A 26,683-nucleotide genomic window follows, 5' to 3' on the forward strand; every position below is an offset into this window, starting at 1 on the left:
GAGTGACCCAATAAAATGAGAGTACAAACCTAACAAAATATATGAAAGAGCCTAAATCTTGCCAATAACCCAAAACTGATTGAGCTTGAAAAGGTCCTGCTGTTGTGTGCTACTGTACACCAATAGATATATGTTTGTTGGAAGAACTGGAAAGTGTGTGTGATGTATACCATGAAATCTACCTGGGGACTCGCACCATGATGAGGTCTGTCACTCCTGGACCAACAAAAACTCCTCTAACTCCAGCAGCGTGTGTGTGGCTGCTGGGGGATGCTCGGGCTCCAAGAGGTTGGAAGCCACTTGTTCCCTTCTGTGGCGTCTCCGCTCCTTTAATCAGAGCTCCTGTAGCCATCAGTGAACAGTTAAAGCACAAGAGACATCATTAGGCCATACATACAGTAAATGGATGATCAAAGACAGAAAAACAAGCTACAATGCATTTAAATGTTTGTTTTATCAAAAACTCAATACTCTTTGAAACTTAATACAGGTCCTGAATTTGAATATCTATACTAGCATCATTTTTTGGCACTTAAATTTGAGAAATGTATACATTTGTCATTTATAGAATGAAGCCAAAAGCGTGCCAGCTAGTTCAGGCAGTGTCACACACCCTTCTAATCACAGCTGTGTATTTAAACACACATTAGAGCTACGCTCACTCCTCCACTTCACCCACTTGAAAGCTACATCATCACCTGCTGCTGCCACTGGACTTCAGGTAGTGTTTCAAAATTCGACATACACACATTGGATCCGTTATTGGGGGATTCCTTGAGGGGCAAGTCAAGGTCAAGAACCAAGGCGCAAGACATCAACACTGTACCTGTTCTGAATTCAAGTAAAATCTGTTCCATGTGAATGAATATTTAATATCATACACAAATCTCCCTGAAAAAGCCTGCGTGAGTCTGTTTCCCAGCACTTCCTCAGTCCATTGGAGCAAAGCAGTGCGTCCAAACCATGTGCTTTTTTTTGTTATTAATTTTTGAACAATTACGGAGGGCCATGGTGGAACTATCACAACAAGCAGCCATACAACAATGCTGCCTCCATGAAATTATTTAAAATTGGCCTAAGCACCAGCAAATTAGTTATATTAATCAGGCCTATATATTGCTTTGCAGCATGTTTTACCGAAGGGGGGGGGGGGGGGGGGGTCAGGTAACTAGAAATGTTGGCTTTCAGAATGCTCTTAAAAAACATCTTCATCTGACGTCTTGTGACTTTTGACAAATCAGAAACAGGAACATCAGAAACAGGAACACTTGCTAGCTTGTCAGAGTGCCAGCTAACTTAAGAGAAATTGTGTATTGTAAATTTCTGCAGAGAAAGCAAATGTCACACATAGCTCACTCTTAAAACTGAAACAACAGACTGGGTGGATCATGAACACTGATGGATCCATCAGAGCCACGATATGATCAAGAAGACAACCCCTAAACCAGCTGACCTGATTCTTAGAGGGAGCATAAAGAGAAAGATGCTATTTATGTAGCTTGACTCAGGGCTCAGGTGCAGATGGAGTTGAGACTGGCTAAAAGTTGAGGCCAAAATAGAGGTGAAGGGAGTCCAGCACAGTCTACAAACATGTCACCTTTTTCACTTTGTGTCAGTTTGCGGGTCGATAATTAAAACATTTCAGCGTGTGCCAAAAAGACCCTCAATGATTTGGGTTACTAACCCTGCGCCAATAAAACTTAGGTCGTGCTTGTCGCTATAACAAGTCTCAGTCTAAACTGACTCACCAGTAAATAAACAAGGTTCCAGAATCCGCTGCCTCACTCGGACTGGTCGATGTACAGTAGCTGGAGGGAGAAAAGATCAACTGTCAGCTGCTGAAGCGTAACAATACTGCTCAAATTCCCAATCAGCAACTGCTTGTTATACTCTTTTCTGTGTCAAAACAATTCCTTATTATATGATTGGGCAAAAAGGCTTGATGGCTCTTTTTTGTAAAACACTTCTCTAACCAGATGTAAAATCTAACAGAATGCAAATGTGCTCTGCTTATTTGGCCTGAGCTTCCACACTGTCCAAATCCCTCTTAAGCTTGTTGTTGACCACGTCTGCCAGTTTTACACAATTGGCTCCTCAAACATTCCAGCTGCATCATTAATGTCTGCCCCTTTTGTGCTGCTCAATTCCACCAGAATAAATAGGATCACACATGCAAAATTATTTCCTAACACAGATAATTAGCCGGTGAAACAATCCCAAGTATGAACAATAATGTGCCTCAGTAAAATTATAACTTTTAAGCATGGGAAAAGAAGGGATTTGAATGCCGAGGGAAACACGCTTATCAAATAAAGCTTGTGAAAATGTGCAGTGAATGAAATGAGGCAATCATTTTAATGTGAGATGGGAGCCCTGAGGAGAATAAATAAGCAATCGTCACATCATGCAGGGAGAACAAATGAGCATGGTACACAATTAGGCAGGGTCACATTCTGCCAGAGCTGTGAGCGTAGGATGGGCTAATGAGCTGTGCGAGGGTGTATGCGTGTGTGTGTGTGTGTGTGTGTGTGTGTGTGTTTGTGTGTGAATGTGAATAGGAAGAGATAGAGGAGATGAAAAAGCTGATCTCTAGTCACCCCCCCCCCCCCCAAAAAAAAAATCTGATGCACAGACTAGGATAGCCACAAGCGGGAAGTCAGGCGAGAGACAAAGATAAAAGTAAGAGGGGCTGGTGGAGAAGAGGTGGGCTATCAGTCGACTTGGCATCTAGGGCAAGTAGACATGCAGCCAGACAAAGCAATGGGCAGGTACAGCAGCCAAACAGACAAAAAGAAGAGAAGTGAGCTTTCAGAGGCGACTCATAGTTATTAACTATTCAATCACATAAGGGAGAGCTGAAGGCGTGAAAGGTTGCGGACCGAAGCACTTTTGCTTCAGTGCATTAAGAGCCATGGTCCAGCACACTGACTGCGTAAAAGAGAAATAGATTGCCTCCCAGGAAGATGGCTGTTCAAAGGAGTCGGCTTTTTCGCCTTAATAACAGCAATCTGCTGTGAAAATCTAATCCCAAGTACCATTTCACTGAATCTAGATAACTTCTGCTCAGAAAAGCATACAATATGAATATTTCATTCCCTGATATACAAATAAGCAGAACAAGGCCCTCCATCAATCAGGGGACATTGTCAAAGTAAGTGAACTGGAAGAGCAAATTGCTAATGAATAACATGCTGCCAGAAATGCACACTTCAAAATTGCACTGTGGGTACATCGTATAACTGCGCTTACAAAAAAAGTAAAGTTCTCGTTCTTTTTATTGAGTTAACTAAAGTAAAGTACTAGAAGGCTGTATTTTTAGAATTTTACTTTATGTATTAATTATAGAGGTACTCAAATCTAAGTTCTAGTACCTCATTCTCACTGTGCCTTCACAGTAGATACATCTGGTTTAACCAGTTGTTATTGAACTCTTGCAAAATAACACGAGGATATGCCCAATTTATTCAGGAAACTTGTCCATATTATCATTGTATGGAAAACTATTCACTAATTTTTATACCTTGCCATTTTCCCCGTCTAGGTTGCTACTAGCTAGCTAGCTAGCTGGCTCAGATGTGGTTTTCATGCAGCAAGAGGGGTAATGCCAACTGAGGTAGTCACCAAATGGCAAACATGAAATGTTAACACGTCTCATGTAAAAGTACTAACCTAGCCAGAAAAACTTTAATAACAGCTAGCAGAAGTTCTTTTTTGAACTACAACTGAACATAGGTATACTGTTATTTTTCTAGCTGGCCTACTATGTATTTTAACAAAGTACACTTTGTATACTGTGAGTAAAAGTTCTACAGCAATAAATATTTAACACAAATTTAGTAAAAGAGAGCAGACTCTTTTTCTAGTTTGAATCATTTACAGATAGCTCGCCAGAAAAAAACTTTTTTTTAGGAGGCTGTCATGAGCGACATGGAGATACAGTACTTCCCGTCAAATCTGTTTTGATGGTGCAGACACAAGTGTGCATGACCCATATAGTCATAACAAGGAAAATCTTAAGTGAAACACTCACAATGTTGATAACCTGTGTGACATATACACAACAGCAAACCAAGCATGAACACAGCCCCTCAACTGAAGTAATAGCTCCATCTTTGCCATTAAAGGCAGATATGACTGCGCCCTTTAAGACCCCTACTCTCCTTCTCACTGGCCCAATTCCCCCTCCTCAGTGGTGGATAAGAGGGATCAGAAATCCATCCATATGCATGGCTAACTATCTGTAGAGGGGATGTCAGGTCTCAGCCTGGCCAGCTTTCTGAAAGTACTGGTAATGACACTTAATGAAACCAAGGGAGCCATACACTGAGAGGGAAAGGCTGTGCATCTGCCCCTCAGCCCCCACCGACCTGCGTCCAGACCGACCTTCCAACAGCATAAATAAACAAAGTCTTGCGTGAGAATGGATGTGCAATTTTCTAGCTTCTCTCTTGCCATCCATTTGCGTATTTATCTATTTATTATTATTCCCTGGTTTGCTTTCAGCCCACCTCTGTTCTCAAGGCTCCCTGCAGGCTTTTTGAATGTCCCAAAACATTAGCTGGACACTGCTTCCTTAATAGGCTGAGTTTGCACCAGTCTCAGGCATAAATATACACACACAATTAGCTGCCAGACCACTGTAAACTCAAGCAAATATTAAGACATGTCACTGATCTCCCCTTATTACCCATTACATTGCTTACTCTACTGCTAATGGATTAAGAAACTCAACCAAACCACATCTTGTACCCGTTAAGCTTTCATCTTTTTTTTTCTTTTTAAATTGGGCCACTTCAGCATACAAAGGAGCACTTGTACCTCCTGTGATGCAGGTGATGTGGCTAAAGCTGGGAGGAGAAGGGGTTGGCGGGCCACTCGTATCAGTGATGCCTGTGTAGGGTAGTGAAGCTCAGAGTAAACACAAGGAATGAAGGGATAGAGAGGCTCATCTTAGCACAAGCCCCTAATCAGTACAGTCAACACATAGCAGATTGGGTTCGCATCCGTCCCCCTCACTCTGGCTCTGCCTCTGTCCTTTTACCACCAAAATCTTATCCCTTCAATCAGCCCCAATTTCCCTCCTTTCAATTTGAGAGGATATCAGATAGGGAGGTAGTGCAGGCAAATGCCAGGAGAGAGAAATCTGGCTTACTTTGAGGGATGCTGGTGTTGGCTGGGTAAATGAGATGGCTTTAACTGTGGGACATCATTCCACCAACAAATAACCTTTTTTCGAGCAACATAGAAAATTCATATATTATTTAGAAAATGTTTCCATGGTGATACCTGTGCGACATGTTTATTTAAAAGTGTCCTGTGTGGTTTTGTTGAGACTAACAGTCACTGGGACTTCTCTGTCTGTCTGGCCAGAGGAGAAACTGTCCTTGGGTCGGTGAGGTGAAAAGTTTGGCAACTCTAGAGAATCAGACCATCAGTCAAGGTGATACGTCCTTTTCCTCAGCCGCACATGTCATTTGATCACAGACTCCCTCTGCCATCCTCCATATTTCCCAGCTAACTGCACAAATGCGTCTTCGGTGTTAACAAGTATTAGTCATCAGTTGAGGCCTGGCCACACTGCTCGGCCAGAGTTGGGCAGATTGCAGTGGGGGGTCACCGTGGGTGCGTAGAGGAGAAGAGTGCTCCACAAGGTTGTATGTAAAGGAGAGTCTTGGCTCGGCAAGATATGCCGGGGCTCCATTAGCAACAGGGCCCTGAGGAAAAGCCCGAGAGGGCAACAGCCTTCAAACACTGATGTGCAGGCTGTTCAGGGCTCTCAGGCTGCTGATTTCACAGCCGGAGAGCACAGACCATTAGTCACACAAACACACTGTGGCCTATGCTAATCCCAAAACAAGAAAAATCAACATGACAGCCCATAAAATCCTGGGAGTTATGCAGCAGCTTTGCTTTTCAGTGATACTGTCAGTGACGTGCTGGTGAGTGTTCGTATTGACCCGTGTTTTAGATGAGCCACTCCAGAAACACTCACGCTCTGTCTGAAAGCTCACTGCTTTGTCACTGACACTGTCTCAGGAGTGGGCAGGAAAAAGAACAAAACATGTAGTCTCAGAAAAGAGCTTGTATTGATTTGAACTCGCTTTTGGAAGGGAACTGTTGTCCTTTTGAAGACCATCAAAAGTTAACACTAAATTTACTGTCTCTGGTCAAATCTAAAAAATGTCAGCATCTTTCTTCAAAGGATCTCTGCATCCTCCGATCAAAGGTAGCACACAATAAACTAGAGGGCACTCGGAGAGCGCATACTTCTCCCATAATATCATCAAAATCTGTTCAAGAATGTTCTCACTGTCAAAAATAGGTCTTCCAAAAAACCGAGCCATACCACAACCCATACCATCTCCACAAGATTCAAGCCATACGTCGCCAAAAAGTGTAATTTGCTGACAGTTAGATGTCTTGAACTCATGAAGAACCTCCCCTCCCTTCGTGTAACTTCTTGCATCGATTGAGAAAACAGCAAACGCGTGTCATGAGCTTGAAGGAAAATGACTGAAGCACTGCAGTAAGTTGGAAACAAAACAGGAGAACAATTTTTTTATTTTTTAATGATTTAAGGTCCTGAAATTGTCGATTCAGACTGCGAATGGTCTGTACGCCCTGTGCTCTTAATTAACCGTCCGTTTACCCCTAAAATGGACTCAATAATTACACCAGAAGGATGTACACTATTTTCAGCCTATTTACACTTGTTGGGACTAAGCACGACATTAAAAAAATATTTCTCTCATAGGTTTCTTTGTATTAGGTAGCTTTATCAGGCATATATCTAGAGTAAATCTCAAGGCCCTTGTTTGTTAACATACTTTAAAAAGCCTTGATTATATCAGCAGCACAACACTGAGTCACTCACGATTGACAAGCTTTTACAATTACGTCTTTGCAAATTAGAATGTGTCAATCCACTAAAATAATTAGTTTATCATAAAGCTGAAATGATCTGATAAGGGTTATTGTGTGACAGTTTAATATCCATTTAAAAAACTGAAAATGAAGTTGACAACTGACGTTGCAAAACAATATTTAGATGGTTTGGCCAGTTAGTTTATTTTCAGCGTATTTTTATCTCTTCTCCGATCTTCCTCTGGTCAAGCTTGGCGTTACATCTCCTGACCTCAATTTACTGAGCTTTCGCACCTTCCTGCACGTGGAAGTGTGTTCACACACGCACTTACTTACAGACATACATACACGGACACAAACACAACACTATATTTCACACATTGTTGGATTTGAGACTAAAGCACATAAATATAACTCTGTCTGTGTCTGCGCTGTCCACTCGTTTTCTTGGCAGAGATGGATGATCTACATGCTTTACTCGTATTTTCAGTGCCAGTTTTTCATTTGCTTGCCTGCAGCAGTGCAGGGATATGATAAAATGTGTATTAGCTATTGTTGGGATGAAAACCAATTATTGTGAATGTGCGGAGAGACCTCAGCCAGAGAACGGTATATAATAGGGCCTAACTAATGTACTGGGATTAGTTTGGTTGATGGTGGAGTGTATCTTGAACCACACACACTTTAGACCAAAGGACAGATGTAGTGGAGTAAAGTAAACAGATTTCTTAAAAAAAAAAGTTTGTGTTTGAACAAATTACGACTGCTATTGCTCTACACACACACACACACACACACACACACACACACACACACACACACACACACACACACACACACACACACACACACTTGAGCTTGGAATGTAAACCCTCAAAAGAGAAAATACCAAAAAATAAAGAACTTATATTTATATAATTGAGGTGTGTAGTTTGGATTGACCAATTACTCTGATAAAAACACTCCTCCCAGGCTGCTTTGGGAGTAAGGGCTGTCAACTAATTTTCTAAATTCAAATATATAACTGATTTGTAAAAAGTAGATAAATTTGATGGTGAATATGAATATTTGATTGAACAAAAACTGTATCTTGTCGAATAATTTTCAGATAGGCGTATAAAAAAGATAAGCCTGGCCGTCCTCAGCAACAGCCAGTATTTAGTCCCCATACAAAAATGTGAAATGTAACCAAAATTCAGCTGAACTAAAAATGTTAGTAATTGAGAATCCCAGACCGGACACACACTCTCATACTCACACATACACACACACACGCACGCACGCACACACACACACACACACACACACACACACACGCACACACACACACACACACACACACACACACACAGTAAGGCACAAAGATGGCTCTTCTCCAAGGACTGTCATCCCTTCACTGCCTCTGAGCCAAGATATTGCCAATACCATTAACACTGCTGCTCATCTCCTCCCTGTGTTGGGGATGAAGTCATTTTAACAATGATTATGCATTAATAATTACACAGAGTGAATTAAACCAGTCAGAGATGGGATCATTGGTCTAGATCTACACCACCAAAGCAAACATCTATTGAAACACCTCATTTCTTTAGGTGGCATTCAAAAATATAGCTCAGTATATGCCCAGTCTTGGTTGAAATTCTAGACATTGTGATTAAAATCTGCACGCAGTCTGATAGTGGCTACCCTGTGGTGTCACTTGCTTCCTAGCTTCAGCAGCACAGCCAATTTCTGCTAGTGAGGGAGACTGTGTGTTCACCAGCACCATCACAATGACCTTTCCACAAGCCCAGGGAGCATGCAATGCAGAGGAGAGGCAATAAAAGTAATGAAAGAAGCAAAGGCAATTAAAGTGGTGTGTGTGAGGAGAGCGTGGCGGAGATGAGCCTAACTGGAGGCGGCCCTGGAATGCACTACAGCTCCATATCCCCCATAATCCCTGTGTGATCGCAGAGCAACCCTGGTGTGCTCCCAGTCTGATCATCCTCTTGCAGCATTCACCAACTAATCCCTGCAAAAGGACAGCCATCCACACACACACACACACACACACACACACACACACACACACACACACGCCACGCACACATGCACGCAAACTCATGCACAAACAAACACGCATGAGCACTGAAGTCATTCAAAAACACAAACAACTCCACAAACAATTATTTTACAATTATTATAGGCTGCATACCACACAACAAAGTGACAAAAACTACGCCTAAAAATAAATGACCAAACACATTCAGGCACCAATACGCACAATCGCACGTGTTTAGTTGGAGAAAATGAATTGCACCCCTCCCGCCCTCTGCAGCGCAGTGTTTCCTCACGGCCAGTGAGAATCATTAATGCCCTTACTCTGATGCAGCCACACAACCAACAGCAATTATTTCTAAAAGCAAAAAGTGAAAACAGACAGCGAACGCACAAATATACAAGGCACATAATCATTATTTTTTTGTTTGGACTGGCTGTGTGTGTGTGTGTGTGTGTGTGGGGGGGGGGGGGGCAGCTCGGACTTCATTTTCTCTGGCAGAGTTTACTGACCGCACAATGACAAGGATGCTTTTCCTAAACCAATTAAGATGCTGCAGTGCTGCTGTTACCACGTGACACTGACAGAGGCACTTAAAGAGACTGACATCAGGCCTTAGAAATGAGCCAGAGATGTGCTATTGGCTCAGAGTCAGCACATACAGATTAATACACATTTATGCAGTCATTCACACATAGAAAATAAAATATATGTCTCTGTACAGAACAGAAAAAAGCTCCAAAATGATATGTAATAAACAAAACACTAATACGAGATCCACGTTATTGATATTCGACTGGCTAAAATGGGAAAACCTGAACTATTGCTTATAATGTCAGAAAGCTTTTAATATTCGCGTAAAGCCAGACTCTGAGTCTGGAAAAGACCTCATTATCTAATCAGCTTTGGGCACACATAGAACAGGCAGAGCTTACAGTCTCTCCTCTTTTTCACAACAGAATCTAATCTTGCCTGTAGTGTACAATTAGTGAACAGAGTGACCTCTGGAGGTTACAACTCCACTTGAGAAAGGCTTTGTCGTCCACTCTAATGACCAGAATGCACTGTGAAGGGGCTACCATTGTCCCCCCTACTCATCTCTGGCCATCTCAGACTAATGCTCACTGTTGAGAGAGGAGATGAGTCTCCTTTTCTTTTCTATTAGAGTGCACTCATACCATCATAACCATGCTCAGGGCTTGTAGATCACTGGCTGGTCAAAGTGCCGCTTAAAGGGGGGGGGGGGGGGGGGCTGCTGTGCAAGTAAGCCTGATCATTGTCAACTGTGGGATGAGCTACTTGGATGTTGGGAACAGTTTAAGGGGAGAGAAGTGCGTATTCTGAATTGAAAACTCACCCTTGCTGTAAAATGGGACATAACTAAGAGAAGGCATTCCCCAAAAACCTTAAAATAACCAAAGCTACAAAAAAAATCATAAAGACTCAAAAAGGCCAATATGTTCATCAAACAATACGAGTAGCACTCTTATTGCACCTAAAGTGGATGCCAGTTGTGCCTGTCAACTGACAGTTCTCTCAGTATCACAGGAGGCCAGTAGCCTAGAACCACAGGTTTTGAAGAAGACCTTTGAGGCTTAAAGTGACATTTGTCAGCTGCCAAGCTTGGTGCAACTGAACAGCATTGGGGGTCAGTCCACTGACCAGTATGGAATCCCTGTCCTGTCACCATTCACCCAGCCTTCAAGAAATGGAAGCTCTGATCCCTGGCTCCCAAAGTCAGACTTCCAAGGTACTCTTCAGACGGATCCAGTTATTGAGAAACTTGTGCTGTTCTGAAGGCAGATGCGGGTGAGGTGAGGTGCAGCGACAAGTATCTCGTTCCCCTTTGGCATTACATCAACAATGGCACCTTCTAATTGAAAAGAACGGAGCCCTGCATTGCCAGGTTTTAGTGCTCCAGTTGTAGTCTGACTCACTATGGCCAACAAGCTCTGGGGAGAAGGCTGAAGCTCCTTAGCTAATAAGCAACTGGGCATTCGTGATCCATCCATGGCTGTATTGCAGCGTGTTCCTGATTGCTCCATGATCGCCAGCCCAGCATCATGCGTGGGTGGCTATAAAGGCAGGTTGAGTATTCTGGGTGCTTACTTCCCCTGCTTATACTTTTATGCTGTTTTCATGTAGTAGTTATTGATTATTTTGTAGATGTGTAGGTTCATTGTTGCTCTGCTCCCTCAGAAGAATAACTAATTACTGTTGGTAGGTTTACAGTACCTATTCTCTGCACTGTAATATTAGCACGCTACATGTAGCGAGTGCACGTTTTGTTTTCGGTAACTCCTGCTAGCTCCAGGATTACCCATTCACACACACATTCCTGTACTGCTTGAAGATGCTCATGGACACTTAGCAAGGAAGAGCAAAGGAACAATCCAGGAATTTACCAGATAACCTGCTCTACATCTTGAGCTACAATGTGTCTCTCTGACTTGTGTGTTTGTGTGTGTGTGGCACTGTGTTGTGATAAGGGGCAGCTGGATCATACCTGCCTCTGGGTGGTGCTCTGTCATCCTCACCCCTGGATACTCCCTCCTGCTCCTCCAGCTACAGACAGAGAAAGTAAGAGTCTGTCAGTCACACCCCTCCGTCCTCATCACCCCCTAATCAGCTCACCAATCTCACAGAGCTGCAGGACTAAGTTTGACAGTCACGTTCCTACTCTGTGACGGAGATTTAAAGCACATAGGTGGGCAGATGAAAGATACCCCTAATATGCATGAAAGAGATCAAATTGGGATTAAGGAGATTAATTTCAGATGGTAATTGAGAGAGAAACTTTTTCATCAGATTTATCTAACTTTCTGAAAGATGTCAAGTGTGGTGTGATTTAATTTGCTAACAGAGGAACGGTTGGTAAATTGCTGTGCTTCAGACGTGTGTCCCTTTGGTTGGTGTAAAATCATATATCCTCAAATTTCATGACTTTTGAAGATAGGACTCATTTCTCTTGTTTCCTCTGGGGTTAAAATATAATTACTAGTTTTGAAACACAAATTCAGACTGAAACTAATTCAATTTGTGAGCATGGCTGGAGGCTGACTCTTATGGTGTATAAATGGTTGTAGCTAGGCTTCAATCAGAGGACAAGCGTGGGGAACAATCCCCTTTCAGAGATGAGAAAATGACCTTGGAAATTACACAGATCAGACACTGAAATTGGAACGTGGATTCAAACCATCACCGACAGGAATACTTTTTCACTGCACAGGTGTAAACAGTGACATACAGTAAATGTATTGTATGATGAGCCTGATGGCTGATCAGTTTCAATAAATTCATCAGAGTTGAGACAGAATAAGCAGACTGACTGTTCCTCTTCACTGGTGTATGTTTATACCACTGTCTCATGAGTCATGCTGAGAAACAGGATTAAAAAAAAATGAAAAATTCAGTCTTTGATTTGGTTTTTAATAAATCAATGTATAAAATCTGTGCATTAAAAGAATATTTGAACTCAGACACTAAACATAATAGTGTACAAGACCAAAACTTCAAATCCAAAATCATAATTTTGAGGAATTCTGATCTCTGGAAGCAAATTTGAATGTGTATCTTTTGGCTTGTCTACGAGTCAGCGTCTGTCCACTTCAAACTTTCTTTCCCTGCCTTTTCATGCTTCATCATGACCTGACCCGTGAGCTCCCAACTCCCAAAGCCACCTGGGCTGCTTTTGCATGGTGCCAAAGCTTCACCGGGAGATGGACTTAATATACCAAGATCGCTTACTTTTAAGAAAAAGATGGGCTCCGGTAGTAATTTAAGCACCCCTACTGCTTCATGTACAACATTTGATTCTTCTGAGAATTAACCAAACAAATCAAAAGTGGAATGATCCAAATTATGGGCTAAAAATCAATCTGGCTAGGACTGAATGAATTCAAGGAGAGACGATTTAAATCCTGATAAGATTCAAGCAGATAAAACAGGCAATCGCGTGTTTACAGAGCAGTACACTGAGACTCTTCCTTCAATCAATATATTGATGTTTTGTAATAGGCTCTAAATGACTTAGGCTAGAAACTGCTGTGCAGCAAACCTTACCACTGCTTCTGTTTCTGCAGTTCATTTCAGCACAAATTGAACATGGTAGCTAAGATGCGTCAGGTTTTTTTTGTTAAATAGATCAAATAATTACTCACTAGACTTGGCTATAAAATCATGTTTTTGATGCAAATAACACACTAAAGGAACCTAACTTCAAAGAACGAGCCTTCTTGATAAGTGGTTGTAAGCCACTTTAGGAGCAAACAACAAGCTACATGTTGGAGCTTATGATCTAATTTCCCTTCATATGATGGGTCGTTATTGGGACTAATGGGAAATTAAATCACAAGATCTTTTTCTTTTGCTGGGATGGTTTATCTTTTTTTGATTGACCTGCTTGAGATCTAAAACTGTTTGAGCTTATTAATTAGCACATGTCCCTCCAATGGTCAATGGTCCTTTCCTTCAGCGCTCCCTGCTTCTGTAGCATCTGTTGACCCTCATCACCTGAACCCCTCCTGAATGACATGATGACAAAGAGTAAAGTAACTCAGAGGGGAGCTTTCTTCAGAAAATCTATCAAAACTGAAAGATACTCTCAAAACCACATATGAAATCCTCAAACTAAGACCCTGATCTGGTTGGTGTGTCTCTATTTGAACTCGTCATGGGAAATTTAGTGCAATTAAACCAGCATTTTCACATCTGCCTGTGTGTCAAAGTTCCTGAGATGCAAATTTTACCACCAGACACAGTAAATCCCTTGTCAAGAGCTTGAGTGAAGAAATTCATCCTTAGCAACACTTTTTTTTTTAATTTTATGTTAAAAACAGATAAAGCAGCTCCTTTTCTTTGTTGCATTCATTGTGTTGCCTTTATTTCTATAATCTGACCTGTAGTGGGCATGCGTGTAGAATAAATTGAAATACCCCGCATCCATAGTGGATGCAGCTGTGTATTCACGGGTAGGCGTATAAAGAGCCTCAAGTTAATGCAAAGTTTAACATTTAATGATGTTTATTAATTCTGCTGGCACGGTTTTGTGGGCATTTTGTGATGGTAATATGTCACTGGTCTGTAAGTGAATAGAATAGGATCCTCATCAGTGTGTGTAAGTGTGTGTGTAAATGTATGAGTGCTACCCAGGGAGTATTTACAGGCAGGTGGAGCTGCTAATTAAATATCAGAGGGCAGGCCAGCCCAGCCCCCCCACTCTCTCTCTCTCTGTCTCTCTCTCTCTCCCTCTTTCTCTCTCTCTATCATTAACTAGGACCACAGCTACGGGTCAGAGCCCATACAAAGTGAGTTGGAAGGAAAACACAGAGGAGAGGGAGAGAAAGATGAGCCGAGGTGAAGAGTGGCACTTTATTAGTACATAAAATACTTCCAATGAGCCTCCTTTAAAGTCTTTCTTTCTGTTTCCCGTTTCCCGCGGAACACACTGCTGGCTTCAGCTGCCTGCAAGAAACTGGTTTTCACATAAACAAGTTTAGCTCTACATGCTGTGTCACTAGCTGAATATGTGAATGTGTGTGTCAGGAGCCAGTGGTGGTGGTGGTGGTGGTGGTAGTAAGGGATACTGTGGGAAAACCCCGGAGCCTTTCCAATGCTCACCTCCCTCTTCCATTGACAAGTGAGGTGCAGTAACAGCTAATCGATGGCTAGTGAATTCCCTATGCACCCCTCTCACCAGGCTGATCAATATTCCTGGCAATTAGAATCCCCTATCTGCATGGCTGTAGGGACCTCGCCAGCCCACAAACACCCAATTTAGTCCTCAGCCTATCACTTAATTACTAAATCCTCCCTAATGCCTATTGGCAGGTAGCGGGTGGTCTTACAGCAGCCCCAGTGGCTGAGTGAACATGAGACCTTTGCCAAGGTGCTGGTTAAGATGCTCCCGTCCCACTTCAGCTGGCAAGTTAAACATCTGATTCACACGAGGGGCCCGAACCTGAAATTATCCACCTATTGATCAGCTGGCCCACACAAATGGCCCAGAGGAATGGGGACGGAGCTGCGGATAGACAGCGGATACAGGACATCCAGAATCCCAGTGCTAAAATATTCTGTCAGCTAGTATCTGTGTGAGGTCTCGCATAGATGACTTCCTTCCTGGTGTTTTTCATATTGTCTAGGGATCACACTAGGTTTAAATTAAATGCAGTCTCATGATAAATCATACCCTAACAGCTCTGAGAGATGTGAGTATTTCAGGTTGAAGCTCTAAGCACCGGAGGGAATACAGTATACCTGTAGCTGCGCAGCTAAAGCTCAGTCATGCAGAGATGCCTCGTGGACCCTCTCTGTCTGTGGCACCTTTGCCAGCGGCTCCTGATGCCCACCCACTGACAGTAAAGTCCTTCCATTCTGTCATGCAAGCTGAAACAGGAGCAGAAAGAGACACACTGAACACTTGAAAACAAATAAATATTCACTCTCACACAAATACTCATCCTTGAGACATATTTGTCCCAGCCGTGCTGCCTGCTGTAAATCCACAATACTGCGCTGACAGAAGACGTTTGCAGGTAAGTGTTTACAAAGCATTCATGCAGTTGTTTGTGTAGTCTCCTGTCGAGTACTTACCTTTTTGAAATTGAAGTATTTCCACTTTATTTACTTTTTTGTCTCCAGAACTTTTTTCAGAGTGCATGCAGATTAATTTGACGTGCACGACGGAATCTTTTTTTTTTTTTTTTGGTAAGTGTGTCACATATGAGCGGCTATGTTGTGTAGAGAAGATGTGATAGTACAACATGAGAAGCCTTGTGCTGCAAACTGAAGGGCAATTTTCTGATGAGTGTCTACCAAAAGCAACTGCCGCATCACACGCATAGGTGACAGTCTCACTCTATATTTCAAATCCGGCACTGGAGGCGTGTCTGCCACATCTGATAATACAGAATATGATAGAGGTAAATGAAAAGATGAGGTTTGATATGTAAGACGGTATAATGCATTTGTTTTTCAAAAATCTCTCCTACCTGTATTTTTTTGGAGCTGCTGAGGCCTCGCTGAGCCTGTCTGTGTTGGATCAACAGTTGTACTGCCGTCAGACCGTGGGGTTGTAGTCCTGCCTGGTGTAGCATTCCATCCTCTTCCTGCTCTGCTGTGAAAGATGTGAGAGCCCATAATGAGTCTAGTGTGTGAATTTAATTGCACATGTAGAGAAGAACATTTGGAGGACCAGCTGGTAACCTGCTCTCTGCCTGCAGGTACCATTACAACCATTAACTCTAAAGCTGTTATCTCCTGCTGACTGCACTCCCCCCCCCCCCCCCCCCCCCTCACAGGACTTACAGAATCTGCAACACCACTTGACAAGAACACAAGTCGAGACATATCTATCCTCAGTCAAGTTTATGGCGTGAAGGGGAGCAATGACTAGTTTTGATAAACTGTTATTCTTTTGAAAATGCCAGTCTACCTGCCAGACAGATGTCTTTGAGCTGGGTGAGCAGCAGACACACCTCTGCACACCGCATACTCTACTCTTGAATGCCTTGGGCACACTGCTGCAGGGCCTTTGGGGGACAGGGAGGGACTGCTATCCTGCATGTGGGCACACGTGTACACACACACACACACACACACACACACACACACACACACACACACACACACACACACACACACACACACACACACACACTTGCAAACTCAGAGAATTGTCAGCATCCTGTCACAAATGCCCCGGGGTGAAGTAAGACTGGGTGCCCGAAGCTTAACAAATCCTCTTGAAGGACAGAGGAGAGGAGCGGCTGCTTTCCTCCACCCTTAAGCTATCTCCACACCTGATGCACCCCCAGCTGTCTGCCTCTAATTTGGTTTTTCCACAAAGATGACATCAGGGTAACCAGGAAATATCCTAGGTTGGGAGAGAACAGCTCTCTGACAGGTGTCACCTCCAATCTGCATGGGCCGTCCTCTAACGTGTTAACTATTCAATTAACTGGCATGTCACACTGAGTAGATGCCAGCACCTAATTACCTATGAGACCTTGGCTGTGAATAGTGTGAAATATATGCGTGTGGATGACAGGTCACACACCATGTTACTGTTAAAGATTTTTCTCACTCCTTAACATTCTTGCAGAATATGTGGATTCCTGTGTGTGTGTGTGTGTGTGTGTGTGTGTGTGTGTGTGTGTGTGCATCAGTGCTTGCAATCACCTCTTCTCTATTTTCCTATCCCAGCACCAAGCAAACATGGTAATAAAGAAACAAGTCTTTTAGGTTTGACTTAAATATGAGTTCAAATATTACATGGAAATAAAAACAATATCATTTAGGTATGTTTGAAAAATATTCCTGCCATGTGGCCACTTCATCTCACACCATTAAAATAATGGTGTGCCACTGAGCTCTGCTTCCATAGCTCCAATGTTGACACCCATCAAGACAAATCTATATTTCACGGCCACTTAAAGATGTATAAATAGCCAAATGAGGAGTGCTAAACATCTATAAAATGGCACTAAAAGGTTGCGAGAAGACGGCGAGTGTCATGAGCCAGTTGCACTGGTAATCAATCTGAGGTGAGAGGGGTGGAGGTGGTGGTGTTGGGTGGGGCGGAGAAGAGTAGAGCGGCAGAGTGGGCTGCATCGCGTGGCTAAGAGGCGAGGCGCAACACGGCACAATGAGCAGGGCAGTAAATCACATCTGCACAGCACGCTTGCCCCACTGACACACAACCACTTCAACTGACATGGGGCTTGCTCGACAGCCTGATGGATCACCACACTACACTCCATTAAAGGCAAACGGGCACGACAAGCACTGACATAACAAACAATTAGTCAATGCTGTGGGTATGGACTTAACATGCCGAGGGTCTGCCTACTGATGGGCACTCCCTTCCCGTCTGGGCATGGAGGAACGACTGCGATATGAAAAGGCTGCAGAATATAACAGTAAAATCATTAGACAGTCACCAAGCAGCCAATGGTTCGATTCATGTAATCAATAACACAAGATGTGTTTTTCTGTTTTGCTGAAAAATCACCAACTGATGGACTTGTTTGTCTCTATTCATTAGTCCAGTACACTGAACGTCGAGGGAACATCAACACTAACTATTTCATAAATGGCTGACTTCAATCAACACAGGTTCCATCAATAGACCCTCAGTTGTAGATTCTACAGATGGGAAACTTACTGTCAAGATCCCATGTGGGCTTTCACTTGCCATCCAAACAACTACAAACCACTCAACAATGTCTGATTACAAACTCCTTTTGTCCCGATGAACCAGGATATTCCACAGAAATGTAGAATATTCCAGCCTCTCTGCATGTATCCTAGCATGTATCCTTGCTGAGCAAAACAACTGCAGAAATGCTGATATAAGGCCAGCTGCACACTGCTGCTGGGACTGGCTGTTGAAACAATTATATCCTCATTCATTTTATTACAATATATTCTTAATAGAAATACATTTAAACTTAAAATCCATTCAACCCGTGTGTTTTAATGTGGTCTCTTTGCAAGCAAATCAAATTCTAGTGTTATTTTGTCATTCTTCCAAGATTTCAAGGAAAGTAACAAAAGAATTTCCATTATGCGGAATGCCTTTTTCACCCAAGAACTGGAGAATTCATAGCTTTCATCATTTTTTTAAGAATGTGTTCTCTTTTCGTTTTACAGCATGTGATTCCAGGATCACATAAACTAAATGAAGGTTATAGCCAAATAAGATTAAATCTTACAAAAATTGGACATTAAACATGAATAAACTCACTATCTCATCTCTCAAGTCTCAACGCATGGGTACCTGTGCATTTCTCACAGATCCACAAAGATCAGATATATCAGAAAGAATGACTATAGAGAGCCAAACACAACTCATTCTAATGCAACTCAACTATTTGAGCTGCTGTAAACCACTATGACTGTGTGTGTGTGTGTGTGTGTGTGTGCGTGCACGTGTGTGTGTGTGTGCGCGTGCATGCATGTGACACACGCTCATGGAAAGCTGTGTGATTAAGAGGCTTTGTTTTGCTAATTGAGATCTGACATAAATGGAGCAGCATTCATGAGTCCCGTGGAAACACACAGGCAGAGCTGATGCTGGAAGATCAGCACTGAGGACTCAGGGATTTGTCTCTGTTTATTGGGATTCGGGTTGAGTAGAAAACGAGCATGAAAGTGTGTGAGAAGCAGCATCTTCACACTTCAGTCACTGATGGAGTTAAGCCCCCCATCAGACCTTTGGCCACCTCCAGGTCTCCATCAGGTGTCGACGCCCACTTTCTCTCTCTTAGCGTGACTTTCCACTGTCGTCCATCTGAGATGGTCTTTCTTCTTTGTCTATCCAGTCTTGAGAATGTACCCTCCTTTGCAATGTAAATAAATCCACAGTTGCATGAAACAATTCATGTGCATGAATGCACACATACAATCTTCATACACGTGTATGCACACATCAGTCAAACTTTTTAATGACTCAACCGTGCAGTTCTCTCCATGTTCCCTGCAATATTGTGACGATGAATGACTATCGATGACAGCCAGAAAAAGCACCAATTTTTTTGATAAACTAAATAGTAGATAAAAAATATATTTCTTACAGGTTCATAGCATTAGCATCATTCCCACCAAACTTATGCTTTGGCTGCTGTTTGTCTATTAGCTTGATATTGCAAAACGATAGGGAGGCAGCTCAGACTCAGACAAATTACAACTTTTTGAATAGTAGATAGAATGTAGAATATTGCAGATTTGTAATATGAACAAAAATCCTTTGGACATATGGCTAGCAAGAAAAGAAAAACAGAGCATAAAATGACTCAATGGTTGATGATGACTATTGCACTTTCAGTGAGACGAGTCCAGCCTGTGGAGTCCTGTCCTGCTGAGCTCGCTCACTGAGGCCAGCCTAGTGCTTGTGAGGCTGCAGAGGAGAAGTCAACGTGTTGCAAGTTAGCCTCTTTGGTACTCATCTTCCATCACATATTTCTCTGCTGTCTATCAAAGAAAGTTTCAGGAATAATGCCCATATTTGTCTCGACCACCTGTCCTCGGCCTGTTTTCTGAGCTTGTGTCTACTCTCTATATGAGAGCTATGTTGCTGGAAACTGTCCTAAGTTGCCGGAGGCTCGGCGTCGTCCACTTTCTCCCCTCTGTGCAGGATTCAGTGCCTCCTGCTGGCTTGTCCACAGCAAGAAAACTAGATATGAGCCTGAGTGTGTGAGGGTGTGTGTTGTGAATTTATGCGTTGATGGGGTGCAAGAAAGGAATGGGAGCACCACTGGGGATTCAGGGACAGACAGATGTGTACCTACCATCTCCCTACAGCACTACTGGTACTTTAATAACACTAGCTCTAGTGTACATTAGATTATTAGACTCCAGAGTACAATAACCCAGACTGGATAATATTGTTTTTTCCTCTGGCTGATGATGCATTACAAAAATAAGGAATAGTGTAACAGATGTCTCTCGAGGTAAAAATAATAAATCACACAGACTGGTAGCATGCGCCCACGAACACACCCACATACACGAAACACTTCAGTGATTCATTTACTCTCTTTATTCCAAGTGAGCACCAAGCCTGGAGATAGGAAATGAGTGAGTGAGAGAGAGAGAGAGAGAGAGAGAGAGAGAGAGAGAGAGAGAGAGAGAGAGAAAGAGAGAGATAGATAGAGCGAGGGAAAAAAAGCGATTAGTTTGCATTTAACTTGCAAACATCATTAAGGGTTCTGGCTAATTGTGTTGTTTTAAAGGAGTGAAATCTGATAATGACTTCATTAGTGACTCTGTAATGATGACTCCCAGGGTTTAGAGAGGAATAAATACACACAGAGAGAGAGAGAGAGAGAGAGAGAGAGAGGGAAACAGTATATGTTTGTCTGAGGAAAGACACTGTGGCTCTCTGTCACCATTTAGATAAACACCTAACTGGACATAAAACTGTAAGAAAAATGATATAAGACACTAAAAAAAGCTGAACTGGACAGATTGACTATTATCAGGAGAGGGCTAAATAGAGGAATGTGTGTGTTGTTTTCTAAAGCACGTGTGTCCCATCTAATGCAGAGAGGGACTGCTTGAGAAGGGAAGAGTCGTAATCCATGATATGGCAGCTTGCTGCATGGCTGCATACATTACTGCATCAATCAGCGCTAAGCTGCAGCGTAATTTTCTAACTCCCTATTTCTCGCCGTACCCCATCACACAGACAACACCCCATGGCTATTTCTGATGAGATTCAGAACTGGAGAGAGGGAATGGGGGGGGGGGGGTTTAGCAACCTCCTCTCCTCTCCTCTCCTCTCCTCTCCTCTCCTCTCCTCTCCTCTCCTCTCCATCCAGCCCCCTGATTAATTTCCAACTAGACTGCTTGGCCAGCAGTATTATTAGCATAAAATTTCCATGGATCAAGCCCAGCTATGAAACCATTTCATCAAGCTGCTTGTCAAACACAAAATTTCAAATCTCATTTTGTTTCTAATATCATTTTCCTACCGGGGTGTGATGGGGGAGAAGAATTGGATGCTAGGATGTGGGGAGAGGGAGGCAGTAGATGTGGTGGTGGTGAGGGGTATCACAGGATTGTTATTCCAGAGATAAACTGAGTCATCAATCAAGATTAATAATACTAGGTTTGGAATGAGATTCTCCTACTAGCGGGCGCATGTATGCAGCCATGCATGCACGCTTGCATACATATGCATCCAAGGTCATTTCGGTTGCATCAACATCTCCACTAACTCATTTGATCTGAACTGGCTAACACTAAACATGCGAGCGCTGCTTGATCTCTCATCTGGTGCGCTTACAGCACTGTCACATATCTGCATCTATCACCACAAATGGCACACAAACTCATAAAACGCCTGTCATTGTGCTACTCAGACAGCGAGCGCCATAAATAATTCTAACAATTGATTGCAAATTGTGCCATACTGTCACCGGTGCTTCCCCCAAACTGCCACACTCTCACATTAATTATGAAAAATAAGGAAGGAGAGCTGTGAGGGTGGGGGTGGGAGGGTATTTTAATAAGGACACAGGATCAATGCAATTTAATCAATCTGAGCTAATTAAAAAAAGGCTATATTGTGAAACAATCAAGGTGCATAAACAAGATTAAAATAAATGAACTGTGCCAGGAGAAGCGTGCTTTAATTAAATGATACAAATTGTCATTCCATGGCTGTGCTCTGTTTGTTGACACCTTGAAGAAGGGAGCGTGACATGCCTGACCACCCTCCTGAGTCCCACTCAAGCTGCATTTTCAGCCAAATTCATTAGACTGCACATAAATGATAAACTCCAACCTGGCCATACTGAAGTTGCATCAATCCCAGAACATTTAAAGTACTTTATTCCCAAATCCTAAATAAAACACTGCAGTTATTCTTATTGATGGTATTAACTTAGATATACATTTCTGATGTTTATTGATTTGACACCGAGAGCCTCACATTAAAATTGTTCAGGTTTAGAGGTGAATTACTAATTGTATCATTACCTTGTCACAATAGAAGAAAAACCAGTGTACTTGAGGGTTTGTGAGACACTGAGTGGTGGGAAACATAAAGGAAAATGAACTAGAGAACATAGCAGTCTCAATCTTCTGACAGGATTGTTACTCAGCCAGTTGCATCATTTTGCACCATTTTGACTCTATCAGTTGAATTCACTTCTAGATGAAGGAGACAGCAACCATCAAGACTTAAAAATGCATCAGATTCAAGTAGCATATATGTAATAATCTCATCTTTTTGTTCAGGTTTCACAATGGAGCATTTTTTTAATGTCAGAGCATTTGCAGGACGGCTGCGGCTCAGGGTGTAGAGACGATTATTCTTTGGATTAGTGGTTTGATTCCAGGAGTTGCTTTCGCAAAAGATGCTCCACAAGGCAGCACGGTAGCTGGCCTGCCTTCTGAACAGCACGATTCCCACTAAAAGATTTTCATCTTCAATCAAGACAGACATGATTTAACAGTGGTGTGCCAAGGGACTTAAGATCTCACAGAAAGGTACGCAACTTCAGAAAAATACAATCATGGAGGGCAGTTTTTTTTAGTTTTTTTCTGCTTGATTGTGCAATAATTTGCAGAAAAAAAGAGGGTAAAAATGTGTGTGAAATCCAGATGTTCTGAGAAATCAAAATATGGATTAAATACTTTGCAGTCTTGCCTCTCGCTCGAGCTAACAACTTTGAAGCTTGTGAAGCTTCCTGGTCAGCTCTCTCATTGTAGGTTTCTACTCAGTGTGTTCCATAAATGTTCCTCTCACAATCAGAATTGAAGATCTGGAAGACTCTGATCCAGTGCGGAACATTAAGATTAGATGTTTAATACTACAGGATCGTTTCAGCAGTAAGGTCCTTCCATCCATTGTCTTCCGCTTATTCCTACATTAAGGGTTGCGGGGGTGGGGGTGGGGGGGGGGGCTGGAGCCTATCCCAGCGTCAACGGGCAAGAGGCGGGGTACAGCCTGGACAGGTCACCAGTCCATCACAGGGCCAACACATAGAGACAGACAACCATTCACAGTCACACCTACGGTCAATTTAGAGTATCAATCAGCCTCGTCCCCTCTTGATGTCTTTGGACTGTGGGAGGAAGCTGGAGTACCAGAGAGAACCCACACAGGAACAGGGAGAACATGGAGACTCCACACAGAAAGATCCTGTGCTGGAGCTGGGACTGGAACCCGGAACCTTCTTGCTGAGAGACGACAGTGCTGACCACTGCACCACCGTGCAGCCCGGTCCATTAAGGTGAAAAAGTATTACAAGAAATGTGTTTAGAATGATTAAAATGATCATAATTAATTCAATATGAAACCAGCTCCGCAAACAGCTCTTTAGCCTGTTTACTGAACATGTCCACGTATGTGTGTACATGGTCTGTACCTTTCCCGCTGTTCTTCTCCATCTTCTGACCAGTATGGGTATCCGTCACCTCCTGCACCTCCATGGCAACTCATGCAAATGGAGACACAGACAAACAGGAATTTCAAGGACAGAGAGTCAAAATAACTGAGAGATCTGTAAATATGCTAATGTATAGACATAAAAAAAAACCTGTTCTACTTTTTATATTTTACGCTAATTGGAATTCTATGTCTGTGAGCAGTTTATGACACAAGGCTGAAGTCGGTGCCACATAAATACAAACATGCATGGATGCTTGCCCACGTACATAAACACACTCTAATGTTCAGTGAATGGTTATCACTTATCAGGGATAATTGCTGCATGTTTGTGCAAGTGTGAAATTGAACAAAATCCCACTCCATATAATTAAAGAAAACACAGTGAGCACACAATAACACAGAGGGGCCAGAAGAGCGTGAAGGCACGGATACAACCGAAGGCAAGAACAGCCTATTATGCTTTTTCTCTATCTGAACTTCTGCCTCCAGTCCAACCTGTAGAATCCTGTCAGAGTGTTCAGAACATTTGATTTCCACACACAGCATGCCGTGTTACCTCGGCTCAGCCCTCTCAACAAGCTAAGTTGTAAGTTTTGGAGGGAAAACAGAATTAGTCTCATCCTCTTTCCACCTTAACTTCCGCTCACTTCTCTCTTTCTTTACTGACTCGTCCTCTGGTGAGTTTAAGGAAACACCACATAAAGCAATTACTAACAAATCTGATGTGCTCCCCCCCTTTTCGTTTTTTTTTTTTTTGTAGGGAGGGGATAGAGCGTGGGGCCAAGTGCCCTTCAGCAAAAATGAATTTTCCAATTTCAGATTTCAGTTACTTCTTCCATGAATAAATAAACAAATGAATAATTGAAAGGAGCAACATAAATAAATAACATCACAAACATTTCACCGGTACTCATAAGTATTCTCCAGATATCTGGAGCTGCATGTTAATGATAAAAACAGTGCATGTAGCACGTTGAGATGCATTATTCACCTTGCTGCTCGAACCGAAATAAATATATATAAAAAAAACTCTTAAAACATCCCGTCAGCTTTGATGTGACAGGCCTGTCCAATTTATAACACACAAGGACAAAGATGAAAACATAGTAACTGACCAGTCAGATTCAAGGGGAAATAAATATACCAGTGAGGAGCAGGAAGCCATTGACAGGATTTCCAAAATTTCACCTAGTCTGTTGAAGAAAAAACATACTTCCATTCATTGGTTGCATCGGTTGGAAACTACAAATAATAATAAAAAAAACTTTTTCTCTCAGATGGGCCAAAGTTTGAATTTTATACCAGCAAAAGGGTCTGAAAGTTCAGTTTGACTCATGTCTGAGCGTGTAAAGACATATTCTGTACTTTTTCTTTGTTGAAATAAATTTCTGCTCCTCACAAAACCCATGGCCCCACCCCTTAAACTACAAGTACGGTACTGAAACTAGGTGCTATTGTTAAGCCCATAAATATTTGCTGACAGTTTGGGCCAAAAAGGAGCAACAAATAAAAGGTTGTCACATATTTTAATGTGTAAATTAGTGGAGACAATTACATGTTTAATCACAATGTGTAGTAAAGACAAATTAAGTCAAAAATGTACATGTAGTTCATCTGCTTTTATTGCAAGTGGGCTTCATGAATAGATTAAAAGCCATTATGAGGATAAGAACAACTTCAACAACAATACAGTAAAGTCCCTCAAAATCTTGACAGATCTCATTACGCTAGTCATCAAAATAAACAAAAGGCCTCCCTTGATAATGCTCTACTCCACACAGAGTGGTAGAGACGGGAATTATGTATGGAGCCAATATTGAATGAGGAGTTAAACAATGATTACTAATCTCATTGTATTAGAATAAAGAACAGCACATCAGCAAACACAGGGGGAAGTTGCCCTTTGTCCTCTCTGAGGCTCATTTTCCTCAAAGCTCATTAAGGGATACTGTTAACATGCTTCCTAAGCACAAAATGTTAATTAAAAACACAAGGCTGGTATACATTATAACACCGAGCTTTTGAACGCCACTGAACAAAAAAAAAAAAAAAAATCTAATTTCCTCTGTGGTTCTGCTGATTGCGGTCTGATGTGGTGCTGAAGTTAATTAGAACCTTGTGATCTGATGTGATGAGGGGGTGACCGCATGGCACGCTGCCACCAGCCCCCACCCTCCTTCCCCACCATGACTGCAATCACCCTGAGCCTGCTCATCATTACTGAATACTAGGTCACTCAACCCCATTGCTTTGAAACAAGTCTCATCCAGATTCAAGGTCCCAATCTGCTGCTTCTCTCTCTCTCTCTCTCTCTCTCTCTCTCACTCTCCCCCTCTCTCTGTCTCTCTCTCACCCCTCGTCTTTCCCCTCTCACGATATTCATCTCTTCCCACATCCTGCAGTTCTGGACCACCAGATTGAGATTTCTTTCTGTCTGCAGACAGAAGATGACCGTGCAGCTTCTTTATTTCGCTTTTGCAAGCCTCACCAGCTCAGAAATATGGACGTGTGCCTCTACAGGTTGAGTTCCAGTCATTGTAGCGCGGGATCAGTCAGTCAGACAGATGATTATAATAGGATGATATCCGTCTGTACCAAAGGTAAACCATGACACACAGGCCTTTTCATCCAAAATGTATGATCTTTGAACCGTGTTGCCCTCTACGTAACAACAACACGCTTGCAACAACACTGATAAGTTTTTACTAAAAGACACTCAAGGAGGGGGACCGATTTTTATGAAGTGACAAACTCACACAGTGACAGGATCAGCCCATAAAAGTCCATGCGAAGGAGAGTTTGTTGGTGTGATAATATACTGCGGCATGCACCTCTGCAGACCCTTCTATTAATCAACCTGTCCACACTTGTACTTGTAT

The 26,683-nt window shown here is 42.4% G+C and overlaps 1 long non-coding RNA gene across 2 annotated transcripts; it reads right to left on the reverse strand.

Moving 5' to 3' along the window:
• LOC147269366 (uncharacterized) lies at positions 1-23,848 on the reverse strand. 2 transcript variants are annotated; one of them, XR_015111433.1, is made up of 6 exons: positions 23,782-23,848; positions 15,895-16,016; positions 15,161-15,289; positions 11,409-11,467; positions 1,749-1,808; positions 1-342 (listed from the first exon to the last, which is right to left on the reverse strand). It is a non-coding gene; the product is annotated as an uncharacterized LOC147269366 (long non-coding RNA). The 2 variants fall into 2 exon arrangements; XR_015111432.1 differs by lacking the exon at positions 23,782-23,848 and adding an exon at positions 16,338-16,441.
• Positions 23,849-26,683: the final 2,835 nt, after the last annotated feature.

The sequence above is a fragment of the Aulostomus chinensis genome, chromosome 2, assembly GCF_037954235.1.
Source record: "Aulostomus chinensis isolate RoL2024-O1b breed Wild chromosome 2, RoL_Achi_v1.0, whole genome shotgun sequence".
Taxonomy (NCBI): Eukaryota; Metazoa; Chordata; class Actinopteri; order Syngnathiformes; family Aulostomidae; genus Aulostomus; species Aulostomus chinensis.